Source organism: Psammomys obesus, unplaced genomic scaffold (genome assembly GCF_907164565.1).
Source record: "Psammomys obesus unplaced genomic scaffold, mPsaObe1.curated_primary_1811, whole genome shotgun sequence".
Lineage (NCBI taxonomy): Eukaryota > Metazoa > Chordata > Mammalia > Rodentia > Muridae > Psammomys > Psammomys obesus.
In genome coordinates, this window is record NW_026596326.1 from 1,317,626 (window position 1) to 1,326,935 (window position 9,310).

At 54.1% G+C, this 9,310-nt stretch overlaps 1 protein-coding gene across 1 annotated transcript in view; it reads right to left on the bottom strand.

Annotated features, from left to right (window-relative positions):
- The window catches only part of Flt4 (fms related receptor tyrosine kinase 4), a 42,348-nt gene that overhangs the window by 32,142 nt on the left and 896 nt on the right, over nt 1-9,310 (bottom strand). The window lies entirely within an intron of this gene.

Consider the following 9,310-nt stretch of genomic DNA (forward strand, 5'->3'; position numbering starts at 1 on the left):
CGGGAGAATTCAAACTCCTGACAGAGGCCTGGTGTCCACTCACCTTTGTACACACTCACGGCCCATTCCTGCCCCACATCACATCCTCCATCCACCGCCTTGTTTAGCAACACACAACGCTCATTCTACCTTAGGGCTACATCTGTCCGCCACACAATTTCTCTCTTTGTGCTTTGCTTATCTCCAGGCCACAGCTTAGGTGTGATCTCCTCACTCTTACAAAACCCAAGTTCCTTCTTCAGATTCCATTTCAGCCTCATGCTTGCTATGTTTGTAATCACTTGTTTGTCCCTGCTTTCCACTGTCCTCCACTAGCAGTAAGTTTCAATGGGCAAAGACCCCATTGGAGGCACCCCGCCCTGTGCCTGGCTCAGCACCTAGCAAAACAAATAACAGCTGAATGACTACATGGACCGGTGGGTGGGTGGATCTGTGAAGAGCAGGAGAGATGGATGAGCAGATAACAGAAGTGAGGACGGATGGGTGAGGAGATGGATGGATGACTGGATGGGTGGTAACTAGCTGGCAGGACACAGTTTGTTGTGGGAATAGATGAGTGGAAGGATGGGCAGGTGAACGGATAGACAGACTCGTAGATGGATTCAAAGGAAGGGTGAATAGATGGATGTGTAGATGGATGGAGGGATGGATAAATGGATAGATGGACGGATGAAAGGATAGCTAAACAGATCACATCATCATTCCTTTGGGGTGGAACTACGTAGGACCTGTTGTTCTTTTGCAAAAGGTACTTCTAGGTTTGAAGGCCCATTTGGACTTGAGGGCTGCTGTGTCCTGAGGCTCCGTGACCACCCAGCCCCCACATGCAACCCTGAAAAGGTGCATCCTTCCTGCCTGGCTGTTGTCTGTCTCTGCTGTCCTTCCTTTCCCGAAGCAGGAAGCAGTGTCATCCTGGCCTCTGCTGCGCTCCCCCTGCCTTCCTGTTCCTGAGTCGGGAACTGGCTTCTTCCTCCCCAGGCCAGCAGAGCCCTGGCCCCCAAGGCTGCGGCAGAGCAGTAGAGGCAGGCGCCAGGCAGGGGTCAGCCAGGCCAGAGTGCACACCTCCTCTCCCCTGTGCTGTCAGCAGTCCTGGGGCCACCTTCCAGCATTGGGTCATGGAGACCCTGGCGTCAGGCTCAAGAGACTGGAGTGGCCACTCCCAGGGCGAAGCTGGCATCTAGCTGAGGGTTCAAGCAGGTGGTACAGAAGTCTTCTGGCAGATTAAGTGCTGAGCACTGGCCAGATCATTGGCATCTCACTTAGTACTCACAACAGCCTCAGAGGGAGGGGAGGATCCTGAATCCAGTCAGTAATGAGGAAACTGAGGCAGCAGGCAGCAGTTTTAGTGCAGTCCAAGTCTAGCTGAGCCTAGAGCCATCCCCGCTTTGGAGCCTAAGGCAGAGGGCAAAGATGCTCAGGCCAGAAACTGGGCTTCCCCCTCCTCTGAATCGCTCACCCACACCCTTAGCGACCCCCTCAGAGAGAAAAGCCTACACAGGAAACCATGTGGTCCCGAGCTTCAACCTTCCCCCTCACTCCTTTTTGGCTTCCTGTTCATCTATTTATTTAGTTGTATGGCCCCAGTTTACAGCCAGCAAATCCCTTTAAAGCGCTAACCATTTCCCCCTTTTTTCCTTTGCAGACAGGGTTTCATGTAGCCAAGTGTAGCCTTAAACTCTGTCCTCTTGCCTCAGCCCTCCAGATGCTGTGATCACAGGCATGCACCACCATACCAGCCAAGACACAGTTTTCACAGGCATCGGCCCAGAGAAACGGGAAACTCAAGCAAACACGAGAACTGCTGAGAGACAGTGAAGATACTGTGGATGTCCCTGAGCTGAGCGTATCCCCGAGTCCTACCCAGGTGGGCCCAGAGGAAGGATGCTGAGAAAATACGAAGGATCTCCACAGGAAGAGACATGAGACAGAGAAGACTGGAACTAAGGGAGGGGACAGTCATCTCCTTGATGAATGTGCCTGAGAGCTGTGCTAGGACTCCAGAGGGTGAAAAGTCTTGGTCTTCCTGCAAAGGGCAGGCTGGAGGAGCTCTATGCAGGTCCTGGGATGGGCCAAGGAGAGTGGTCATGATGGAGTGAGGTATCAGCTGGCACATCTTTGATCTTCCTCCTCAACCTCATCCTATTACCTCCTGTCCCTTTCTCTCTTGTTGTCACTTTAAGTGCTGGCCTTACTCCTCAGAGCTCAGCAGCCTCCTTGGCCTCTAGCCAACTTCTAAGCACAGAGGGACACTGCTACTTCAGGGCCCCATCCCTGGCTCCCACAGGCCATCTGGAGCTGTGGATGGCCTCAGTCTGGTTTTTTTTTTTTTTTTATTGAAAGGTTCCATTTTCCCACACTGTGGCTGAGCACATCAGGTGGGCCCATCCGTTGCCTAGCTTCAATGTCCTCTGTCCTCTTTGTCTACACCTGGAGAACTGCTCTTGCTCCGAGGCCTGTGCAGCTTCCCTGAAATAGAGGCTTAAAGTAGCGCCTGCATCCCAGCCCTGACCGGAGGCTCAAGGCTGGCCTGTGTCATACCAATGGTGCCTAAAGCTGGGATGTTAGCGGCTCACAGCTAGGTCCCCAGGTTCAGTGTGACTGATATGGGATGGTGTCAGGATCTCTGGCCCCGGGCTGACTTGGAAAACAGGCTTGTCTGTGTCAGAGTGACGTGAACTCTCCAGGCAGGCTACATCCAGGAGGACAAAGATGGCCAGGTTGCAGAGTACAGATAAGCTGTGGTGGAATACAATGGGGCGTAGCTGGCTGAGGGGAGCTCAGCCCTTGGGCATTGTTCTCAGGGTGCGCCTGGCACTGGACCTATGCGGACACCTGGCAGGGAGATGGCAGGAGTGTTCTAGCCTGAAATGGATGACATTCTGTACCTTCTGAGTTCAAAGGTCAAGTCCCCATCTGTGTCCCATTCCCCACCTGTAGGACAGGAGATGCCAGGGATGGAAAGCGTTGCCCTGGTTATGCTTGGAGCTGGACACAGATTTCAGTTCCCCTCTCAGCTACGTATTGTACCCTTGAGATGCAGATTCCTCTCAAGATTACCGTAAGTGGCAGACCACAAGTACCACAGTACAAGTCCAGAACCGCAAGTATAGAACACACAGCGACGGACCACTGCTTCTCTCTTCCTGCTTGACTATGGCTTTGGTGTCTGCCAGTCATTCTGTGTGGAGCTGGAAGATGAAGGGAGCAGGGTGGCTGGAGGCTGCAGGGGCAGCCCTTGCCCCGTGGGACCAGGGAGAGTGTTTCTGTGATCTGATTTGGGGACTGTAGACCGAATAGGAAATTACTGATGGCAACTTTGAAAAACAGGTAGATGGAACAGAGAGGGAGGGAGGGAGGGAAGGAGAGAGAGGGATAGAGAGAGAGAGAGAGAGAGAGAGAGAATGAGAATGAGGGCATATGATGTGGGTGATGAATAGAAAAGGGCCCCAGCCCTGTTTACTGGATACATTCCCTCCTCTGAACAGTGGCATACCACAGGGACTTCAACCCTGTTCTGTGATCCCCCTGACCCTCCCCAACAGCTCTCCTGCATCTCTGTCCTGGTGGGACCTTCAGCCCTCAGCCCCAGACAACGTCTAATATCAGCAGGACAAACAGGAGCCTGGGAACACACGAGCATCCCCTCATCTGATGAGCAAGATTTGAAAGCACGCACTTCCTCGGGCTGGCAAGGATGTGGAGAAGCAGCAACTCACGCAGCAATAATAGTAATAAAAAAAATGTTCACACACTCTGACCCCCAAATTCTGCTTATACCAATACATCCTGTTACAACAATAAAAGCAAATGCATGTTTAGCACTTTCTGTGCGCCCGCACGGCACCACATCGCTCACACCCTATCCCCGTTTATATGCTCTCCCCGCCAGTTAGGCACTGCTATTGCCACTGCACAGAGGGGAAACTGAGGCACTTGCCTGACATTTCACAGCTAGTAACAGATCGCTTTTGGGGGACGGAATTATGCCAACTTTAATAGATCTGAGCATTCCTTGCACTTCTGCAGTTCATGAAAGAGAAGCAGCTTTCTCCCGTCAACGGTGGCATTGCTGCTCATTCTCCCTCTGTCTGTCCAACAACAGTCGTTCCACAGGTTGTCAGTCAACACTCTCATCTCCCACAGCTAACGGGTGTCTGTATCACACCTGTTACAAAGCTGAAACAGGCTTTGTAGACTGAGTAGAAGTTTGCATGCCCGGGAAGAAGACATCAGGGGACCCCAGGTCTAATCCCTCCTCTCCTTGTCCTGTCGACCTTGAATTCTGCACCCCGAGTTTAGATGTCTTACGGGCTGAATTCTCTCTGCTCTCCCTCCTGTTCACCTGATTGTCTGGACTAGCTGGCGGCACCAGCCCTGGACTAGCATCGTCTCATCTGCCCAGCAGCCAGAGGATCTTTCTGGAACACAACTTCCCCTCCTGATGAAATGGTCTTGTGCCTCCCTACGGCTGAGCTGCCGTATGGCTTTTGGCTTCCCTGTCACCCACATGTCCTCTCCAGCCTTGGAGACCCTGTCTTCCTTGCGTCGCCTTTGTGTGACAGTCTCTTCCTCTGCTCTGATGTATTCGCCCAGGGCACCCCCTCCCGAGGCTTCCTTCACGGGACCCCCACACACCTGTTTGCAGCTCCTTGGAAAGTCTGGTTTCTCACTCTTGATCATTTCTTAGTTCAAGATTGAGAATTTTCAGTTTTTTCCCCCCATGGTGGCAGCCACAGGGTGTTCCTGAGAGATGAAAGACTTTTCGAACGATTAACTCATGGCTGCCTTTGGGGAACAATACATATTCCATGGGCGCACTCAGAGCGGAGGAGAGTGGCACCTGGCAAAATGGAGATGCCATGCATTGAGGTATACACCAGAGGCCAGAGCTAGACGCGGGGACATGTAATGCCCAGCCCTGTTTGGGGCATGCTGGGGACATCAAGGTGGCACTGGGGGGGGTCACTTAGGAGTCTACCTGCCTTCGTCACCAATGCCGTCCCAACTGCCCTGCTTGCTCTTATCTCTTTGGTCTCTATGTCGTCTGGGAACATACACCTGTTACTTTTCTTGTTGTAACCAAATCACCCCTGGCATCTAGCCTCTAGTGAGCCATTTCACCCTTTCGGCCTTAATTTTCAGATCTCCAAAATGGGCACAATAATGCCTACATCGCAAGGATCATCTCTTCATATACTCTGATGTGAAGCTATTTAATGAACTGTTTTATATTGATCTGTATGGCTCACTACTATTCACTCCAAGTGTGTGTGTGTGTGTGTGTGTGTGTATGTGTGTTCATATGCACTTATATGTGCTTGTGGCATGTGGCTAAACACGAATGAACCTCACTTGGGAGAAGCTAGGAAAGCTTTGAGGCTGGCACTCTGGGCTCTTCCTAGGTCTTCCTGGAAGCCTGGAATCTGTGCTCGTGGGCACACAGAGCAAGGGGAGTAGAGGGCTCACCCTCGTGGATCCCTGCGGTGGAACGGACTTCTTCCTGAGGCTTCCGGCACACTTCCAGGGGCCTCTCTGAAGGAAGAGAGGGTCAGTACTGGGTAGGAAAGCGCTGGGTGTAGACGGGGTGGTTGCAGACTTGGGCAGGTGCAGGCTGGGTGGCTGTGAGACTAAGTGGGTACAAGCAGGGACTTGTGGGACTAGGTGGGTTCAGGCTGGGTGTCTCTTAGGCTGGGGTGCCCTTGGAATCCAGACGGAAGGGCCTATTCCACGAGCAGGAGCTGGTGCTCATGTCTGGCAGCTTCTGGGAGATTCAGACCCGTGTTTCAGAGGTGTTCCTTGGGGAAGCACCCCGGCAAACGTCTAGAAGGTGCTGGGCATCAAGAGTGAGGGGTGAGGTGGGGAGTTCAGGATGCCTCTGCACTCTGTGGGGTGCTGGTGGGATAAAGGGGACTCTAGCACACACTGAGCTCCCAGCCCTGGGTGGCTGGGGTGTGCCAGCCAGTTGCCTCAGATACCCCAGGGGCCAGGGTTCTGCTCATCAGCTGGCAGGGTAAGCCACTTTATCACAGAATCCAGCTGGCTCAGAGGTGGCCCCCCAGCGCTGCTAAATCGGGGCCACTGGCTCCTGCCTCAGGAAGAGGAAAATATAGGCAGGATGTCCTCTTCTGTGGCCGACAAGTCCTTTCCCATGAACCCCTGCTGACCTTGAGGGCCACGTGGCAGGGGGCTCCCCCACTTGCCACCAGGACCTGCGCCTGCCCAGGGACAGGGTGGTGGTGCTGAGGAGCAGAGGCAGAGGGGTGTGACTGCTCTTGGCACCGCCCAGCGGGGGCAGGACATGAGGCCTGAGCCCTGAGCCTCTGAGCCTCTTCCAGTAACGAATGCCCGCACCTTCCTGCTCCCAGACGTGTCCTCTCAGTGTGACCGGAAAACAGATTCCCAGAGGAAGCCAGTGTCTGAAAAGGACCAAAACTCAGCAATCCCTGGCTCTGGCTGGGACAGGCCGGCTGCTTCTCTATCAGAAATGTCCAGACAGAGCGCAAAAGGATCTTCGGACACATCTCCCCCCCGACCCGCCTTTCACTCCCAGGATCTTCCCCAAGAGCCGTGGGGTGAAAGCCAGGCCCTGGTGGAGAGACACCTGGCCGGTGGAGGAAAACACCAAACAATAAGCTAGACACAGAAACTTTCTTCCTTCCCTCCTCCGTGCTGCCCCCCGGGGTTCTCCCAACTTCTTTTTTTTCCCTGTCTGATCTGGCTGAATGTACTGGAGTCTCCCAGGAAGTCAATCCACTGGACACTCCCATCCGGAGACCAGGCTTCTCCACATCATCTCCCTACCATCCACTTGTTGGCTTAAGCCAGAATCCTGGAGCATAACCTCTGTTCCCACTTATTAAGGTCCCGTTCACTTATTGTTCCCACTTATTAATGTCCCAGGTCGCTGCTTCGCCTGGACAGTCATCAGTCGTTTCTGGCTCCTGTCATGTTTTCTGTCACTCCCTATCCAAGATCTAGCTAGCCTCAGCTGACCATCTACTTGTCTCCATCTGGGCGTTCCTATCTCGGGGCCTCATTAAGGTGCCCTTCACCCTGCTTGGAATTCTCTTTCCTGGCATTCTGCAGACCCTTCCCGGAAGCCCCGAGATCATGGTTCTCAGCCTGAGGGTCGAGACCCCTCTAGGGGTTCCCTGAGACCATCTGCATATCATTCATTTACATTACAATTCCTAACGGTAACGCACTGCAGTTATGATGCAGCGACTAAAATAGTTTTATGTTTGTGGGGTCACCACGACACAGGGGACTGTAGTGAGGGGTTGCCGTGTTAGGAAGGTTGAGAGCCACTGCCCTAGGTGCAACACCGCCTTTCTGCGCAGCCCCACAGCAGCTGGTCTCTGAGCATGATCACCCCGGGGCTACAGAAACCCAGCGCCACATCAGTCTGGCACTTGGAAACCCCCTGCAAGACGGGGTCGTGCTGCTGTCCTTCCTGCCATGCGGAGCAGGTGATGGGTGGTGGTAGCTGCACAGAGCTCCAGTCTCTTTCTCGGACACACCGGGGAGTTCGCTGGACTGTCCACCACACTGTCCCAGGCCTGGCTCTGATGAGAGATCAGGGCTCCCTTTTCTACACTGGTTCTGAGAGACACTTCCATTTCATCCTCCAGAGCTCAGAGCTAGGCTTAGAAGGCCACAGACACCTGCAGACCCCACTGTCCTGGACCTGGGTCAAACCTCTGAGCAGGGATATCAGAGAGACGGGTGGCCATGTTTGGTGTAGACCATGGCGAGGCTGAACATCCTTAGATGAGGCCACCACAGCTGCCCAGCAGTCCCCTCTGTGTCCCCTGCTAGCTTCCCTCTGGGCTAAAGTCCTGAGATAAAAAGTTTCTTGAAGCTGACACCTGCCCTTTCTACAGGGACACTGCTGGGGTCAGACTGTGGAACTGGATCAGAATACCAAGCGATGAAGTCCAGCCTAAGTCTGTGAAGCCCCTTGCCTTCCTGCCTGCCCACTGAATGCATATGGGGACATTAGCACTGAATGGGGAAAGGAAGGCCCAGGCCACACCTTGAGGACTTTGGGGCACAGCTCAGACAAAAGTGTGAATCCACTGCCTCTGAGGGCTTCGTTTTCCGGTCCCTAGGCTTCATGCAGGTCTGTTGCTACGGCTTGCTTGCTCTTAGGGGGTTTTCTTTCTATACCCTACGGTGAGCTATATAGCCTGCTCTCTGCACTCAGGGGTTCACCTTCCTGCAGCAGCATCCCCCACCAGGCCCCTGGGCCCTCTCCGACCCAGCAGTGGTGAGACTAGGTGCACAGCCCAAGGAACCTTGGTATTTCCTTTGGCAGCCCCCTTCCTACATCCTCACCCATCCTAGGACATCTTGGTGAGCCATCTCCTCTTCCTCCCTTCACAGCCCATGTGGTCAGGGTCAGGGGTGCGGACTTCAAGGAAGAGCATCAGTTCCTACCATTCCTACCGGCCTCTACCGGCCTTCATAGATCTGCCATAGACCTGTCTGCTAAGACATCCCCTGCCTTTCAGGCCTCTTACCCCAGGGTTCCGGCAGTGGGGAGGGGAAGAATTTGTACAGCTTACATTCCGGCCGAGCCAACCCCCTGGAGCCTCAGACAGCTTTCTCGGTTGAATGTGGGAGGTCTCCGGGGCACAGGGCAGTCTCGTTCCCCACCCGTCTTGTCCAACCAGAGCCCCATTTACGTCTCCCACACATGCAGTCACTTAACAAACACATCCCGGACGCTGGTGAAAAGCCTGGGATGGGTGCAGTGGAGCGAGAGACAGCCAAAGCGCCAGCCGTCCTTCAGCGTCTACCCACAGGTCCAAGCGCGTCTCCCTCAGCTTCCCTGTCTGGTGGTACGGAGCTGAGAGGCCAAAACTGGCATCGACTGGTTCCCTTCCTGCGGGTTCCCGAGGAGTTTGGGAGGTTACACGTTTCTCCCATAAATAATAAAAAAGAAAGGTTTCAGACTCCGTGGGAATAGGAGATGAAACAAGTCCATTTCTGTGGCACACAAACACGCAGGTTTCTCTCTCTCTCTGAGGCTTTTCAGCATGTCTCCATTATGGGCTCTGTGATGACCCTGCCACCCTGGATTTCCAGGGACAGCGGATCCCGAGCGGATGCCCTTCTCACCCCCTGCCTTATCCCCGGTGCTTCCTTCCTGGCCCCTCCACGCAGCCCCTCCAGAGACTTTTTCGCACCGCAGGGCCAAGCTCTCAAGACAAACTTGAACCTGCCGTTCCGGTTCCCTGTGCCCAAGACTCTCTCTCTCTCTCTCTCTCTCTCTCTCTCTCTCTCTCTCTCTCTCTCTCTCTCTCTC